Source organism: Neolamprologus multifasciatus, chromosome 10 (assembly GCF_963576455.1).
Source record: "Neolamprologus multifasciatus chromosome 10, fNeoMul1.2, whole genome shotgun sequence".
Classification (NCBI taxonomy): Eukaryota; Metazoa; Chordata; class Actinopteri; order Cichliformes; family Cichlidae; genus Neolamprologus; species Neolamprologus multifasciatus.
In genome coordinates, this window is record NC_140448.1 from 11,285,705 (window position 1) to 11,304,992 (window position 19,288).

Here is a 19,288-nt window from a genome sequence, read left to right on the forward strand (position 1 = left end):
CACCATTCCCCACAACTACTCTGGTATTCCACACAGAAAGCTGTTCTGTGGCTCTGGCGCTGGACGACTACTATCTGCTCGTCTGCAGGTTTAAACTGTCTGACCACATCCACCTGCATCTGGGTTTGAGCTGACAGCTCAAGCCGTCAGGTAAACACTAACTGGGCTTGGACAAGCTTTATTTCAGTCAGTGTGGAAACGTTTTTAACATGTATCTAGGTCTTGCTGTTTAAGCCTAGATTACATAAAATCTGAAATAATTTGCACAGCATTTACCCTTTTCTCATTTGCGTCATGACTGTACAACATTCATATTATTGGTTATTTGAAAGCTTACAACCTCACCACCATTTATCAAACACACATGTAACGCTGCATACTGTACGCACAGATGAGCACATGCAAACATGAACACTCGTTTCAAAATGCATTCAATAACATATAAAAACGTCTTTCTAAATGCGTCGTGTTATGATTTCCAGTGTAGGTGTAGCTGCCTTTAACTGATAAGAAAGCAGGAAGCACTTCAACTGACTGCAAACCTATAAATGAAAAACAGAGGAAAGGCCACTGACAGCCCTCACTGACCCTTTAACTTTCCAGTATGTACAGGGTAAATAAATAGCATTGCCACACTTGATGTAGACTCAAACAGTGGAAATGCTTTGCTCTAATAAGAAATCCTTTTCAGTTGCAAATAATTAAATTAACAAACAAATAAATAAACAAAAAGCCCTGAATGAACTGTGAATTCGAAGACCTGTGGGTTTGTCAGAGAAATGTGAACTCCAGTAGGCTTAAAGCTGCCAGGTTGGGTAACATCAGCCTGACCCTAAGCCTGCTGAGAAATTATCTAAGCATACATTTTCCGGTGACATTTAACATTTTTCTTTGTGGCGTCTTAGAGGAAGCAATGACGAAAACCCCTTTGGTGTTTTGGCCATTAATGTCATCATCGGGGGCACGACGGGTGGAGGGAAAAAATAGGTTATTTCAGCCTTGTAACCAGGGCACTTGATGACTCTGAGCTGAAAACATGTAAGCAGCATTCAAGAGCGCTAACGCTGTCAAACATACGGACACCTGGATTTTACCCAAACCAACCAAATCAGCCTGCGCTCCGTCTAATAAACATGCGGTCGCCCACCTCTCCTTTATTGGGAAAAGAGTCCAGTCGTGAACTTTGATCATATAAAACGGAGTAAGCGGGTGGCAGCAGCCTATGACAACATTTTGCGCTCGTCTGTCACAGTGACGCGAAACTGAAAGCTTAAGTTAAATCTCACATACCTTGAAAACAGGTCTCCAGCAGAAATCCGAATCCACACTTAACTTTAACCAAACTAGTCATTTTTAAGAGAAAAAAAATGTAAAAAAAACTACAGCATAGCAGCCGAGCGCAATCAGCAGCCTCTGACTAACCAAGCGAGAGCGCTGAAAGCGTTAAATTGCATAACAGCGCCTTAAGTTAATAACGTGCTGTTATTAATCGCCGGTGAGCTCTCTGCGGCTTTGACAGTCCTAATTTATCAACAACGGAGGACCAAATTTCTGATTCGTGGCTTTTTTTTCTGTAGTTGCGGTCTTTCTCTCTCTCTCTTTTCCAGGGTCTGTACTCCACATCCTCCGCTGGCAGCGGCTTGTAAACAGGACCGAGTGGCTGAGAGCAGAGAAAGTAGGTCAGCTGGTAGCTCAATACTCGGGTAACGAAGGCAGCAGCAGCATAAGCAGTAATGCTGTGCAACACAACCGAAAGAAACCTGCGCTGGTGACCGGGAAGGAAGGGGGCAGATTGCAATCTTTAACACGTGCTTAATGAATAATAACAACCCACTAAAATGTCATTAGAGCAATGCAAAGAAGAGTAGATTTGTAATGTGGCTTTTGCACCGCAGTTTTCCGACTGTTTGAAACTGTGAAGCCTACCGAGACTTGGCCATAGGAGCCTAACCTTTAATCTACTAAGGTATAGCTTTACATTCACAAGAAGGACTCTATAGGAGGGGGTGATGGCATGCTACAAATTGACCTTACAGGTACTGCTGGTATATTAAGGCAAATCACATGGGCAGGAGGAGGTGGTGAACGGTGCCTCCTCCCTGCCAGCAACACGGAGCAGATTAGCCTGTCTGACCCTGTTTATAAGTTTATAAACCATTTATTTAAATCTGCAGGGTGAAGGGAGGCGGGCCATACAGAAAGATGACAACACTTCAATGTATAAGCAAAACAAGAAGCTGTAGACTTTTGTTTTGCCCCCCCTAAGGACTTCCCCATACACTTCCTATGTGTGTTTTTTTTTAACAACTTCCTGGTTCCCTTCTCTCCTCAGCTGAAGTCCCAAATGTGGGTCAGCAGTCTACATGACTAATTTCAAGCTTTAATGATGGATAGCCTCCAAGTATTTTGTGTCTGTCAAGTGGCTTCACAAGCAGCTACAGATGTGGGCATGTCGAGAATGTTAAAAGAACCAAAGAAAACGTTTACATGGAGAAACTATTTGGAGCGTTAAAAAAAACGAGGCAGAGGTTTTACTGTAGTACGCCTATATGACTGTCACAGTCATATCAGTAGTTTATCTAATTGTGCTATTTGGACAAAGCCTACCAGTACACCAGCCATTTTAACCAAGTCCTAAATTTTATTAACATGACATGTATGGATGGCTTTTGTATGAATAGATGCCACTTAGTCTACGTGGCTAAAGCCACAATTTCACTGCTACTGATTATAGCCCTCATTACTTGATAAATGATTTCTAATAACTTAATGGTAGGTAGACTAATTAGTTATTTTGTTTCCCTATGACATTTCTGAATGCACCTTTAATTTTTAAAGATCTTTAAGATCTTTAAAGACCATAATCTTAAAAACAGTAATCGTGAACAATTAGGTGCCAAATGTGTAAATGTGAGACTCTTTTTACACTCATACTTTCCCAAATATCAAGCTCTACTGTACTTGTTAGCAACATAGATGGTTTACATTATTAACTGCATGTGAGGCTTGCTTACTCACAAACAACTGAGGAGACCATATTTTGGATTATATAGACAATGTTAAGTAAAATAATAACTAAAAAAAAAACAACATTTTTCAGTAGGAAATAGCCACATCTTTGATTGCACTGATGTGCTATCCTTTCCTTCTTATTTAAAATACTTTGGGTTACATAAATATGTTTCTTTAATGGCAGATCTTGTAATCAAGGCCAGTTCTCGTGTGAATAAAGAGCACAGAGCACATGAGAATCAACGTTGTCACCTGTTGTGCCTCATCTCATTAGAGAGTGAGTGTCAACTGCTTTGACAAGTTAGCCTTTGACATCAGAGAGCTTTAAGTGCATGTTCTTAATTAGAAAAATGGAGCTTTTCATAATGAAGAGTGTGAGTGTTGACCTGTGAGTGCCAGCGTGTACTTTGAAGAGTTTTTGCTAAATCCATTTAAATCAATAAAACAGAGCAACTTGTAAAATGCAAGAAAATATTAAAAATATGAGGAGAGAACAGTTTCAGTAAAATAATCTGAACAGATGACATGAAAATCTTTACTTTGTTTTCTATATTTTGTGGGTCTTTCTGGGTCCTTTTTTTCCCATCATTGCTTTTAAAGCATACAGGTTTTATTGCTAAGGTGAAAACAAAAGAAAAACAATGTTTTAACCCAGACAGGAAAAAAGTATTTGAAATTTTAAAAAAAAACCCAGTGGACACATAATTTCAAAGTCAAAGCGTCTGTTTCTGGCTTGGCCGGTCGTCATGATGTTTTATGATTTGAATTTCTCTCCAGATGTCCCTGAACTCCAGACGCACATTTGAGGCCACGGTAGATATGCAGACCACTTGTCTCAATGACCATCTTAATGTAATGAGTCACATTTTCCACACAGCTGATGCAGCCTGCAGCTGTTGGAGTAGTCCCAATTTCAGTGACTGGCTCATGAGGTGGTACCAGGATGATGCCAGTTTTGCCAGCCAAGTTAAACATGAAGCCTCTCTGGAGACATAAACATCCTCCATCAGGTGATTGAACCTTCTTAACTGACTCTTGCATCGTTGGCATGACTCCGCTGTGATTTGTCAGCGCTAACCAACCTTGAAACTAAAAGCCTTGTATTACCACTCCTCATAGTGGCTGCACCACTGCAGCTACACAGTTTCACACACTTCTTGCACACCTAACATCTGTGTAGTTTGCGCAACATCCTCAGTCCTGCACTTATGAAAGTGACTGCAGAACTGCTAGGATATCGGCAGAACCCCTAAGTATCTTCTATGAATAAAAAGATATACTATTTAAAAATAAATAAATAAAAATAAAACACAGCAGAAGGAACAGCTTAGTTTGGCAGGAACAGCTTAGTTTGGCAGGTCTGCATTACTTAAAAGTAAAGTTTGTAACAGTGTGTTACAGTGTGTGTGTGTTACTCCCATAGTGTGATCACACTGGTTGTTCTAGTTTCTGTCACAACTGAGAAACTTGAAAGTCAGGTAGATGACAAATCTGGTAGGTAGGGCTGGGAAGAGGTGAACTGTCCTTAAATTTTAGTCACTACCTGTTGTAATTAATGGATTTATTTATATTGAAGAAATGTAGGCGATCAAGTCGTAGAGCATGCAGCACAGCTAATGTGACCTAATTCAACCTTGGGGGAAAAAACGAAGTGCTGACAAGTTGAAAAAAGAAAAATAGAAGAAAACATAGCAAGAACGATGTATTGTTAATGTATCCCGAGGAAGCTCTCGTTAATGCAGCCATCCCAAAGAAGAAACAGCACGATTTACATGTTTGCGATGGCTCAACTTAAACAAAGAAACTATGCAAAATGCGCTGTGTGCTAACGCAAACCAAAAACGGAAAACAAAACTATACGCATGCAATTTCAGCCTGCTCAAGAATGAAAGAAAGCGAGCGAAAGTAAGAACGAAAGGTTTGTTACTGCAGATACTTTTGATGGTTTCTGGAGGCTTAAGTCACTTTCACAAAAGTACTAGAATAAAATGTACTTTCACTTACAGTCTGGCAACAGTAAGAAGCAAACCGATGCACTTCAGACTAAAAGCATGAATAACAGTAAATAATTATTAAGAGTCAGCTTCAAGCATCAACTGTAAATATGCCTCTAGAAACTAGATTGCAAAATATAGGTTTGCTTATACTGTGATCAGACCTATAAAAGACACTTCTCTCATATGAGATGGTGAATGAAACAGACAGAAGTCCTGGAGGATAAATCAGTCACGAGGAGTTCAAACAACCTACAATTAGACCACACAGAGGTATTCAGAGGCTTCATGGGGTTATGATTGGTAAAAATCTACAAACTCCATCCAGAAATTAAGCAAAATGAAGTTAATAAACTGCATAAGGTACACTCAGATTTACCCATCTGTCAACTGTGAAACTGTGATGCCCTAAAAGGTATCAGAAAAAAAAGATCCAAAGTCAGTGAGTACTTTTTCTTTCCTAAACAGAGTGCTTCACTTTAGGATTCCTCCACCACCTAACTCCCGTTAAGTACATGTTTGCTTTGTCTCTTAATGCTCCATTAATTTTTTCCTCAAGCTTCAGTAATGCATACACAGCACTGGGACTGTCTTTTTCAAAGGTCTGACACTGTAAGTTCTGAAGCTCTCGCCAAAACATTTTAGAGCACAAATACTTCCAAATGTGCCCCTCCATGGATGAGTAGTGTTGGTGCCAAACGAATAATGTTCTTTGGGCTGATAGAGCAAATCTAACAAGGATGTGGCGCACTGACCTAATTACCACCACTGCTGTGTGTAGTGGCTTAGTTTTAAGGATGACAGTGCTGGTCAATCAGGTCTGGCGGTTGTTTGTCTTGACTGGGCAATGATTCCCAGAAATGTTTCTTGGTGACTTTGGTGAGCCCTTGACCTAATTATATATAGATTTAGTCTTCTGAAGATTCTCAGAGTAAACTGCAATAGTATGTTTTCAATATACTGCAAAACTATACTGTAATTCTCAAATGCGCTGAATTTAGTGCTAATTAGCAAATGGTAGTACGCTAATATATTAAAGTCACTTAAACATATGCTGACAGTAGCGTTTAGCTCTGAGCACTGCTGTGCTATACTGCAGTCCTGTTTGCATTGTTAACTCTCATATAAAGTGATGACCACTATTTACATATTTAATGACATGTTAACACAGAAACTCCTGACACCTGTTGTGTATTAAATGAATAAATATGTCAGCAAATGAAAGACTTTCAGCTAAAGATCTGTGTTGTCTTCTTATTTCTATAGCATACTCCATGCACACTAGTAGGGCTGTGCGATATGACCAAAATCTCATATCCCGATATAAGAATTCTATCGTCCCGATAACGATATAAATCACAAAAATGTAACATTTTCTGTAAATTCTGTAATTCTCGACTTGCGGAAAGTGTTTCCAGCTGCACGTCATGTAGCTGGAGTCGAGTGTTTTAACAGATGCATGAAACTATACATTTTTAGACATAAGTTGTAACGGCCACCGTTTTCTTTGTGAGTATTTATTACACGGCGTGCTGCGGGGAAAAGCCTGTTCTAACGTTTGAGTCTAAGGTTTATTTATTAGCACCTGGCGGCTCTTTTTTACTTCTCATGCGTAAATAATCTGCTCTTTCACGTGATTCAGTTTATTTTGAAAAGTCTCAACAGGATCTTGAGCTTCATTGTGAAAGGCTTATGTGGAACATAAACAAGCGGACACGCGATGGTGTTACCGTCGTTGTTGCTAACCACAATGCATAAAACAGGCGCTTGTCCGTCTGTAGTGTGGTTATATTAAATATAAGAGAAAGCGAGAACTTTAAGAAATCAATATAGCCACTACAGTGACCATCAAAACAATGAAAAAATATTGCCGTAAAGAGTTTATTTTGCAACACCACGAAACAAACAATAGCGTAAAATGAAACGATAGACGTTTTTATATCGTCATCCGATATATATCGTTATATCGAACAGCCCTACACACTACACACACATTACAGTACCAAAGCATTGAGCAGATAGTACAGGAGAAACATTCTGAAGTCCATTGTTACCTTGCCAGCAACCAACAAGACATCTAAGATTCATAAAGATCTCCCACATTTTACTGCATTATTCACCATCCGCCTACATAGAGATTAGTGGCGCTCTTTTTATGTAGGTCATGCTATTGGATAATGAGATGACATTTAGTGCTCATAAGCGGGCGTCACTCCATAATGAAGTCACATCATTGCGTTCTTTACACGCTGCACCTTTTTCCAGACTGCTTCCAGCTTCATCAGTGAAAAGTGACTATTTGTATAATTACTCAGACATTAAGCCATATTGCCTCTCGCTACATCTGTGCTGCTGGTATTGATGATGTCATTGCGGCCCTCTGCTGAAGCACTGACTTTCATTAATTAGACGGTGGCACTGCTGTTCACTCTGTGTTCCCATGGTAACAATGTGTAGTGTCTACTTTCTCCCAGCTATGCCCATCAAGCTGCCGGTTTCCATTTTTCTTCTGGTCGACAAGATTTCTCATACATAACTCAGGAAGTCATTTGTTATACTGTTGACTATTAATAAAGTGCCAAAGCAACCTTGCTGGCTGCATGCTTTGATTTCTCCTTACAGCAGTTTTAACTCACTCTCAACTCACAACAACAGATGAGATACACACTTCAGGACTGCTACGCAATAAATGTACATGTTAACCTAAAGTTTAATACTGGCATCAAGGTTTTCCAGCATGTCACTGTTAATTTTACAGTATATGTGCCAAAATCTACACAGTTTAATACTGTAAGTACACATGTTGAAACTGCTCTTTAGTGCAAATATCTAATCAGCCAATCACATGACTAAAACTGGGCATGAAAACATAGTCTGATGATGACCGATCGTCATAATGGAAAAGAAATTTGATTTAAGTGGGCCAGAGAGGTTGCTCTGAGTATTTCAGAAATTGCTGATCTACAGGGATTTTCCACAAAACCATCTTTAGGGTTTATAGAGAATGATCTGAAAAAGGGAAGTCTCCAGAGAGCAGCGGTTCTCTGGGGGTAAATACCCTGTTGATGCCAGAGGTTACAGGAGAAGGGCCCAAGCTACTCAAGCCGATAGGAAGGCAGCATAACTCCAAGACCAACACCAAGGACTGCAGAAGAGCATCTCTGAATAAACAACAGATCCAACATTGAATATATGGGCTATAGCAGCAGAAGATCACACAGCGTTCCACTACTGCCAGATAAGAACAAGAAACTGAGACTACAATTCCCACAGACTCACCACATTGAGCAAAACATGCCTAGTCTGACGAGTCAAATTTCTGCTGCAATATCTTGACTTTAGGGTCCAAATTTGGCTTAAACAAAATGAAACGCTGGGACCCCATAGTACACCACAGCCGACCCGAGTATTGTTCATCCATTTATGACCACAGTGCACCCATCTTTTTCATGGCTTTTTCAAGCAGGGTAATGCACCATGTGGCAAAGCTCAAATCAACTGAAACTGGTTTATTGATCATCGCAATGAGTTCACTGAACTCAAATGACCTTTGGGAGGTGATGTAACGAGAGATTTGCATCATGAATGTGTAGCCTACAATCTGCAGTGAGATGCTATCATGTCAATATGGAGCAAAATCTCCGAGGAAGGTTTCGCGCAGTTTATTGAAGAATGAAAGTGTTCTGAAGGTAAAAGGGGTCCAATCCAGTACTAGAAAAGTGTACCTAATAAAGTGTATATTATAAGCCACTGCGTTGCCAATATACTAACATTTATTGCTTCCATAATTAATATTTTTCTACTGTAAAATAAAGTAAAATATACCTCTAAATACACTAGTCTTTCTGATCAGCCCTGTGTCAATATTTTCATGTATCATCTTTCTTAAACTATGATAAACTATGGTCACTTGCTTGGGTTGCTACAGGAGTTTTCACCTAATTTTAAATTTCTTTATATGGGCTGTGTGCTCGGTGTGGCACACAGTGACTTGATGCAACACGAGTAAGTTTATTTTCTGACTCAAATGAAAATAACACTGCAGTAAGACAGGAGAGTAGCTTTCTGTTGCTATTTTTTTAAAGACATCATCATTGACACTTTTCTGCTGTGTCGACCTACACCACCATGTTATCAGTGCGCAGCAGTTGCTTTCGTTTTAGCAGAAATTTGTTAGTGTGGGCTCAGCTACAGGCTACAAACGATTTACCTCAACGCCACTTGTTAAAGAAGAACAAATGAAAAGAATTTCAAGACATATGTGGCTTAATGCTTCAAATAGTGAGCTCTGTCTCACAGAAGGAAGAAAAATCACATCCGGAGGTGATGCTCAATGACTTTTCACACCGTGTAATTGAGTATAGATGGAGCACCACGGCTAAAGCCTTAGAGCTCATTCAAATGCATGAAATGAAAAAAGGAAAACAGTAAAGAAATAATTCATTATGTCCCTTCTCGGGAGAGTTTTCCCACAAGCTTTGCCCATCACCACCAAACAGAAGCTCCACACTAATCCTGCCCCAGGCAACAGCTGAACCCCACTCTACTCAGAGCAGTTTAACACATCCACACCTGTGGGGGGAAAAAACCTGTTGTTTTACCCTGTTTTCCTAACTGCACCTGTTAATGCACCTGTTGAATAATCAGCTAATCAGCTAAGGAAATGAATCCTAGTTCACATCAACCTCACAGCTACTAATTCACAACTCACAGCCATTAACCTAGTCAACCATTAGTCAACCTGCATATTTTATGTAGATTTTCTTCTTTATATATTCCACGTTTACTTTTTGGTAACACTTTAGTCAAAAGTGCCTTGTAATTACACATTCACCGCACAGCACAGAGTGTGTGGTGAATGTGGGTGGTCGCATCCTTTCAATGAGAAAGCAGTCCCACAAAACAAACATCCTTTCACCAGGTAGATCCACTCTCAAATTTTCTTATAATTATATTCTTTCAACAATTCCAAATGAATCACAGTTACTCCAAGCCTGTTATTGTCTGCTGCTGCTGCTCAGGAAAATAAAAGAAAAAAAAAGGTGCAATTACCTAAGGCAGTGTGAGCAAATATGTGGGTCACCATTCTGGGGCATGGGTGGAAAGGGCAGCGGAGCTGTTTCTTTTCACCACTCAAGCTCGGATCCCAGGTTAGATCTTTGATTAGATTCCGGCTCATTCTTAAACATCGCCTCCAAATGAAGCATTTTTGAGCTGTTCACCCGAACGTCATTGTTATGAATTCACCAGTGAGTGTTTATGAAACTGCAACCGGCCCCTCTGTTATGCACAGACTCTGAAGTGAACTTAAATAGCCTTTTGCAAAGAGTCCATGGAAAAAATGACCTTATGTCTCCATTCCTATCTACTGCTGTTTCATTTTCCTGGTTATGAAACGATGGCTTCCATATCTTCAAGGCTTTCCTCCTGAGAGCACGCAAACCTCTCTTAAGTTTCACAGAACAGTAGAAAGCAGCTTATAAATTATTCTCTTTGAGGAAAGACTAAAACACATTGAATATTGGCTTCCTCTATGGCCAAATATCCATTCTGCCTAATTCTTATTCTACCGAAACAAAAAGCAGTGGACTGCAGATATTTGATTCGATTTGATTATTTTTGAGCTACATGAAAATATTTCATGTTATTTTAGGCAGTTTAACATTTCAGCTGAAATACAGGATACAAAACCTGCTCATCGTGCATCTTTTATTCATCCGATGAGTGGTTTAAAAGTAGTACAAATGTTAACACGTAATCAGGATGGATGCTCAGTCAACTGAGAAAGTGGATTAATAACATCTACATTATTAATGACAGAAGGCTGGATCATCAGAAGTCTCTGGAAAACAACTCGCATAATGACTAGTTTTCATATTTTTAAGTTTTTACCTGTGATGCTTCTTTCCTACACTACATTTGTCTTCTTGGACTTCTTGGAGTAGCTGTCCATGCCACGCAGTTCAGGTGCAGCTACTTTAGCTTTGTTTAGCTTTTTGTTAACTTTCTTCTGACTGGCTGCACCTCGCAAACAAAAGAACTTTTGGCTTAAAAGGATTTCTTGTACCTACATTGATTTTAATAACTGAAATTCCACCATGTTTATTGTGAGCATAAACCTTTGTTACAGTGTATATGTGCAAATATGAAAAGAAACACAACTGGTTTTCTCTCTATCAGACAGCTAAGCGTAAAGAGGCCATTGCATCTGAGTGGAACTGTGTGTGCACATTACTCATGCTTTAATGTGATAATAATTCATGAATCATGAAGTGTCCTTCAGGAAACCTAAAATCACTGCCAGCTCTGTAAAAAAAACTGAAAAAAAGTCTTTTTGGCTTCCTCTTGATGGTGGAATAGAACTTCCTGTAGATTTTCATCAATTTCATCATATGTTTCTGTGTTTCTCTTAAAATGCACTCACCAGCTACTTTTTTAGGTACACCTGTTCAACTACTCGTTAATTGAAAAAATGTAATCGGCCAATCACATTTATACATGTAGACATGGTCAAGATGACCTGCTGAAGTTCAAATCGAGCATCGGAAAGGGAAGAAAGGAGATTTCCAGTGAGGGGGAATTTTCTGGGTGTAACGAAGAGGTGTTTCATTACTCTGGGCAAAAATGCTTTGTGCCCTTTCTTATGCTACTTTCCACTGTGCTGGGAGAAGACTGGAAAAATGTTGCCTGGTCTGATGAGTCTTGCATTGCAACATTTAGACGGTCGGGTCAGTTTGGAGTGAAAACAACATGAAAGCTTGGATGAGGTAATGAATATTGTCCAAACACTTATGGCCACAGTGTACCCTGATGATGGCTTTCTACGGGATAATCTGTCAAAACTCAAATCATCTCAAACTGACTTCTTAAACGTGACACTGAGTTCACCTTGTTTTATCTGTGCCATGAAGAATTAAGGTGGTGCTAAATGGTGGGAAAGGGAGTTCAACCCAGTACTAGCAAGATGTACCTAATAAAGTGGACAGTGAGTGAAAATCAGTAAAAAAGTTTAAACACTTAATTTTTTTTTTTTTAAACTCAGAAACTGGAAAGTTTTAGTAGGAAAGTTAATAAATTCCTTGGCTGGACCCAGACTAAGAATGAAATTCAAGTATCACAGCACTATGTGAACTCTCCAGTTCGCCATCAGTGGACATGTTCAGGTTTTGCTCCATGACATCACAGATTACATATGGCTTACTTAACATTAAAGGAAGAAAGAAATGTGTGTGGGAGGGCCCTTTTCATTTCGCCATCAGACCTGACACGATCTTGTTGTGACTCCACTGAAGCAAACAACGTTGTAATGCACATGCAGCCAACACCCTCAACTGGAGATGTGAATCACTAGATCTAGGTCACACACATACTGCGAGGCCCATTTTTCTTCTTCATCTGACACACAATGTGTGGCCACACCCGATTCTTAAACGTAACCTTTTGTAGTGAAGCAAGAATAAATGTTACATCCTGTGAATCAGCTATATTTTAGAGACACACGGGGGGGGGGGGGGGGGGGGGGGGAGCATTTATTTGTAGACAAAGCACACAATGTATCACTCAGATGATGATAACAGCTTCTAAAAGAACCTCATTTATGTAGATCCGCACTCCTTTGAATGATGAAGTACCATAAAAACCTTTCCGAAAGGTCAGTATTAGTGCAGTGTCACTGAAGAGCTCTCACACACGTTAGTTTCAGGTAATGTCATTTCATGCCACAAATAAAAAGAGAGGAAGCAAATTCACATAATGTGACTGGTCTCAGTGCCAGAAAAAGGAAAGCTTTTTCTTTTTATAAAAGGAATAAATAGATTTGAAAAAGCCAAATGTCTTAATGATGGCGTAATGGCTCTGAGCCTGCAGCTACTGAGGACAATCACTGTGTGCTTTAGAGCAAGAGTTCAGCGACACCAGCAAGGCCGATGACGTCAGTAGAGGCAGTTATATAACTGGTGCTGAACATTTTGTCTGTCATAGTTACAAGGCCAAAGAGGGTGACATGAATACCAGGCATACTCTCAGGAGTCATGTGCAACATAGTTCCACTGGCCAAAGGAAGCAAAAGGCAAGCAGGCCTCGGTATAGAGGGGTATGGAACAAAAAGGAACGGCTCTGATTAATGATAACAGTCTGCATGCTTCCACATTATCTTCTTACTGGAGATTGATCAAGTATTCACAAGTCTAAAAATTCCCAAACAGCACATCATGTGTGTGCGGCTTTGTCAGCTGCAAAGTTTGATAAAAAACTATAAAAGTCTGAACAAACACTACAAATAGAAATTATTTAGACATACACAGTAGGCCGCACAAGATTATCAACAAACAAAAGAAAACAACCTGAAAAAAAATCATAGTTTAGAGAAGTTCATAATTTAAAACTGTCAGTTTCACTTGGTATTAATTTAATTTAATGGCGACTGTTGCTTCTAGCACCATAGAAGATAGACCCTGTAGCAATAAATGGTGTAGATAAACAGTGGCTTTTGGCCTTAACCCAAATACTGCTACACACTGTACTGACACCTCTGCCATCATTGATTATCCTTATAGGCCACTTTCTTAACTGGCTCTTTTATTGATTCTTAAAAAAAATTTATGAGAGGAAATAAGCAGAATTCCACAGAGTCAGTGTAACAATTTCATTATCACTGTCACAAAAATATGCCAGCACTGATATAAGGAAATGATAAGGTGTGTGCCATGTGATTCCATGGACCATTTAGTACAAGCTTTTAACTCGAACCATTTCTTACTTCCCATCAGGAGTTCTCTGAAATATGTTACCTAAGAATCAGAATTACCAGACAACAGCGATCTAAAGCCAACAAATAAAGGCTGTGGATTGGCCTTTAAAGGATAAGCGTCACTTCAATGTTTTTATAATCATTTTAACTAAGCAATTTGACTGATTTTTATTGGACAATACACATTTCACATGCTAATTATAGTTGTTCGCCTATATTTGATTGTAAAGCTAAAATTGTGGCTGCTTTAAAGCCAGCTGTCTGCAGGGTAACATCTGCAACAGAAAGGCTCTGAAATATTCTCTGCCCAGCTGTGACAGATGTTACACAGAATTTGCAAAGAGGCAAAGACGCTTACTTCTTACACCAACCATAACCTGAGAATCAGTGCCACAGCAAAATCATGTAACATGGAACTTGAGGCAAAGAGTGGAAATAAAGTTCCACTATAAATTTAAAAAATGCCTACACAAAGGAGCCGACAAGGTAATGTGTTTATGTATTTTCTGGCAGCAGTCCATTTTTAATAGCGTATGGTTGAGGCGAATACATAAAAAAATAAACCACACTATATTTAAAAAAAAAAGAAAAAAAGAAGCACAATCTCTTGCCATTTATTACTTTCAATTTATTTTATACCTGAGATAGCAATATCTCACTCAAGGCCCTAATGCTTTAGAGAATATCGGCATGGCTGTGGCCTTGTCCCTGCAAACCATTCAGAGCTGTACTAATATTCAATAAACAGCACTCACTCTTGTGTGATATTGCTTGATTAAGCTGTCTCAGACCAAGGATGATGCCCTCTAGTTTGATAGTGAATCACTGAAGCAATTTCCCTGGTTCCAGCTTCTCAGATGTAAGCCTTCGCTGCTTTTTTTCCAGTTTGCACCCAACTTGGTCTGATATAAATCATAATTGTGGTTTTTCTATATTTTTATTAACCAATTATAATTGGGCCTTTAAAAAACCCTTGATGAAACTAATCCTCATGGGGACAATCCCAGGAAGAGAAGACCACGAGTTATGTCTGCCACAGGGGATAAGTTCATTAGAGTTACCAGCATCTCACATTAGAGACACATTACTTCCCAGAGTTCAAGTAGTGGACACACATTAACACCAACTATTCGGATGAGACTGCGTAAACTCGGCCTTAAGGGTTGATTCCTATGGGTTACCAATTCCAACAAGTAATAAAAAGACACAATAGGACAAAGAAATACCCTGAATGAACCAATGAAAAACTGCATTTTGTTCTCATAATTGTAAATGAGATTTTTGGTTCAAATTGCTGCATCTTTGCAAGACTTTGCTGTTGACAGCTGTTGGAGATTCGTTCAAAATTAATGGCAACACTGCTTACCCAGCAGAGCTAACACAACATCATGGTCTGAGCTCAGTTTGTTTGTCATTGTGACAAAGATCCAAAACACATCTCCAGGAAATGAAAGTCTATAACTACTAAGATATAGAGCAATAGAGCGCAACATCAGAAAGCTCAGCTAACAGAAAGCTGATATGATCTGGGATAACATCGGGGTCAGCAAGTGCACAGCAATAAAACTATTCCCTTTGACAACTTCATTAGACTTGGACACCAAATTAAGAATTCAAAGGTGTTGGTTGAGCAAGAAATTCTGGCTCTTTAGAAGAAGGTGGTTCAAGACTTTTGCACTGTACATGTATCTAAATAAAAAATGTTTTCCATAAATACAACCGACTATAATAACATTGTTGCAGAAATGCTGTTGTTTGTGTTGTGGTATGACTGAGTTAATTACTTCTTGTAATTAGCTCCATTGTCCTTGGGTCACTTGGTTGTAAGATTATGGTCATTAAACTTTAACTACAGTTGAAGGAAGTTCCTAGAGAAGCCACAGTGATTTCAGGTTTACTTAACTTCTTTAACATTCAGCTCTGTCCTAAACAAGGTTATTATAGTTAACTTAGACATAAAACTGGATGTGAAAATATATATGTATAAATATCAAATTTTTACTATAATATAGTTTAAAAAAATAAATGAATTAATTAAAATACAATAATAATAATAACAATTTGACTGACACTTTAAATTAAACTAATTTCATTTTTTCACCCTGGTGTTTATGACAGAGTTGGCTGTTGGGGAAGTTCATTAAAAATCACTGTGGCTTTTGTAGGAGACAAGTGAGCCATGGACAATGGGGCCAATTACGAGAAGTCTCAGTCAAACCACAACACAAACAACAGCATTTCTGCAACAATGTTGCAAAAGTCAGTTGCATTTATAGATTTATAGACTGTAAAAGTCTTTAACAACCCTTCAATTCTCAATATTTTGCTTCCAAGGAGCCAGCCTTTCTTATAATTTTTGGATTTGAGTAGCAGTTCTCCAGGCTAGGAAGGGTTTTTCAAAGAGGAGTCATTTCTCTTGTTAATTCATTACGTCACTTCACACTGAGACAATCAAGCATAAAAATGGACCTAACTCAAAAGATGACCCAGTTGTGTTCTCACATAACAGACAACTGAGCAAATAATCAATTTTAACAAGTACCTTTAGGAACTTTAATAGAAGCCTATTGAAAAACACATTTTCTTCCCATTTCTTTAGGTGAATCTATGAAAAAGAAAAACCTAGCACATTTTCAACAGGAATAAAATTGTTTTTTTACACTAACAAAATAATTTCCAAGGAGCTGCTAGCTGTACAAAATTGGCATATCTCGCTTTGTGTCCTTAAAAGCTTTTGAGAGAAATGAAAAAGTCGAGGGCAAAAGAAAAGACTATTCAGGGCAGATGAACAGTATCTAAAATTCTTAAGAAACATGAAAGAATTCAGCAGCAACAAAGACAGAGATGCATCTGCTGTTCACTGAAGCCTCAGAAATGGCCTCAGTGAATAGGGAGAAAAGGCTGAGGTGTGCCAGATTACACAAGAACTGGACTGAAAATCAGTGGCAACAGGTTTGATGGAGAGATGAATCCTAATCTCAAATTTCTGTTTCAAATTGTTACTGATATGTAAAGAGGAGATCAGGGGAGAGGTGCAACGGTGAGGGTCTGCAGCCATCTTCAAAACACAATCTTATTAAAACTGATGGAATTATGACTGTGTGTCAGATGTGTTGTATTTTTGTTGTTTTCCCTTTGTATGTTTTTAATCGCAACTTTTTCAACTGATAAATAAGTCTTTAACCATTAAAACCTGTGAGGTCAAAACTGATTTGCCAGAACGGTGTTTTTCTTTCCACAGTCATTCATTTGTGCTGTTTTCTTCAACACACACTTCCTGTTTGTGTTTAATAGTGTCACAAAAAAGCTGTTATCTTGACTCACACGGGACAAAGTAACTTGCTTCATGCACGTCTCCTCTGGGACAGAGAGCACGCAAAACACTTGAAACAACAAGAGCTGTTGTTGGTAAGAAGCAGTGAAAGTCTAGCTCTGATGGAAATTACAAATACTCTGAATGCCTCTTTCATGTAGTCAGGGAGCCTGTTTCCCATCTCTCTCAGCTTTTTTTCTGTTTTATTACCTCGAACTTACCTATTTAAATGTTTGGCTGCTGCTCTGTCCAAGTACGCATGCCACTGTGGCGCTCATGTCTGCTTTTCTTGATGTCTGTGGAAATAACTGGCTAACCTAAAGTCTTACATTGTATTTGTATGCCTTCTAGTTTTATGTGGAAGATTTTAAATTAATATGGTTTGTTAAAGAAAAAAGCAAAACACCGTGATAAGACTTGAAGTCAATGTCAGTACTGAGACAATAAGGCCAAAATGAGCTAATCACACACACAAAGATGACACCTCTGGTGTTCGGAGGTAAGCGGGACTTGGTTATTTGCAACCTCTGATCTATTAATCAACCTGTTGTGAGATTACACCCCATTTCATGCGTTTGTGATGAATCATCATGGGTTGAACATTCAACATTCATTCTATGTGGAGCGCAGCTCTGTTTTCTTAAAGAGACAGAAAGCAGGAGGAGTCCCTTTGCTGTTACACAGACCTACACCATTTGTGCATGCCCAGTCACACTAAGCAGCTCTAGCAATATTCAGACTAGCTTTCAGTTTAAGCTTGCAGGACATGGCCCAGTAACCTACTTTCCCCACAACATGCTCTGTAACATCAGAGAAGAGGCTATGTGTCATCAGTTAACTAACCTTCACCACAGCATAGTTTCAGCAAAGAGATGAAAGAAGAAGAAAAAAATCACAGACAGTAACCACAGTTTTATGTCAGGACGGAAATGTCTACAAGGCCTCATGCTCAGTTTATACTTAAAGGTGAAATAAATCCAGATAGAACTTATAATATAACTTATATTCCCTGCATTTAAAGGTCTCCAGGGGAGGAGACTAAAACTAAAAAAGACCACATGAAGAAGATTAGAGAAGAAAACTTTCAATTTGAGAGCAGAAAAGTCTCAAATTGCCATTCCACTGAGTACAGGGCAAGCGATTACATTACAATAAATGTTGGTTATAAAAAAACAAACAAACAGATGTGTAACATTTGTGGCAGCATTTCTCGAAACTCTGAAATCCTTGTTTGCCTCGAACACATCTTAGCAGAACCTCAGCAGATTGGGTTTCCCTTTTTTCTTCTGTGCACAGACTCGTGTATCAGGTGATCAGCACTGTAAATGGTTAAACCCCACTACCTGACACCCTCAAACCAGTCTTCTGGGTTTCTGGGTTACCACACACACACAAAAAAAATGAAACACCCACACCTGTGTCAGTGGTGCACAGTGCACTACTGACACAGCTGGTCCAGGCTCACTCTACATTTGTTTATCACCCAGAGGCCAAATTTTTTAGTCTGACAAGTGGTGGATGACCTTCTCCATGATACCTATCAGTTACTGGAAGCTGTAAAAGGATTTTGATTGACTGCTATATACTGTTTTCATAGTGGTAGACCTAATGCCAAAAGTGGAATCCACAACTTTTTCTAGCTCACCGTGTAACAATGTTCTGATTGTCCCATTTAGCAGCAGGATTAGAATTGGCTGAAGGGAGACGAAGACAGCATGAGTCATGAGGCAGGCCCAAATGTTTAGCAGCACGATATAAAGAGGAGCATATGGTGCAATGAACAGCCCAGTTCAGTCAGTCATGGAACAGCCTCATCCTGCCCCGCTCAGCTGTCAGCACACATCCTCATCACTGCTCATGGCTCCTGGGCCAACCTCAGCACTGACACAGCAAGCCGGAAAAATGGCACAAGCCTCAACACGAGTGTAAGTAGATGGACACACAGGATAATCTTTTAGACTCTGACAGCAGCACACTTTGGAGCAAAGAAAAAAAACAACCAAAATGCCCCGGATCCCTGGCTCTGGGTTTTGTTTCGCATCAGGTCCCTGAACTACAGCTGTCACTGACATAGCATCGGTCATTCAGATCAGACATTCAGATGTATATCAGAGCTGATTTTACTAGGACAAGTGTCTTGGCTTATCAGACTCTAGTTTGTTTGTCTGTTCGTGCCAATTAAGCCACATTCATATTTCATTCCTCATATTTCAAATCACA

General features: G+C 39.2%; 1 protein-coding gene across 4 annotated transcripts in view; it reads right to left on the bottom strand.

The window, feature by feature from the left end:
• The window catches only part of npas2 (neuronal PAS domain protein 2), a 47,633-nt gene that overhangs the window by 27,646 nt on the left and 699 nt on the right, over positions 1-19,288 (bottom strand). For 2 of the 4 annotated variants that reach the window (XM_085175416.1, XM_085175413.1), the window contains exon 1: positions 1,291-15,827. The exons of 1 other annotated variant lie outside the window; for it this stretch is intronic. The gene's annotated coding sequence lies outside the window, so the exon portion shown is untranslated. Of the gene's footprint in view, positions 1-1,290; positions 15,828-19,288 lie in introns of those variants that run through there. One more of the 4 variants, XM_085175414.1, reaches the window with a different exon arrangement.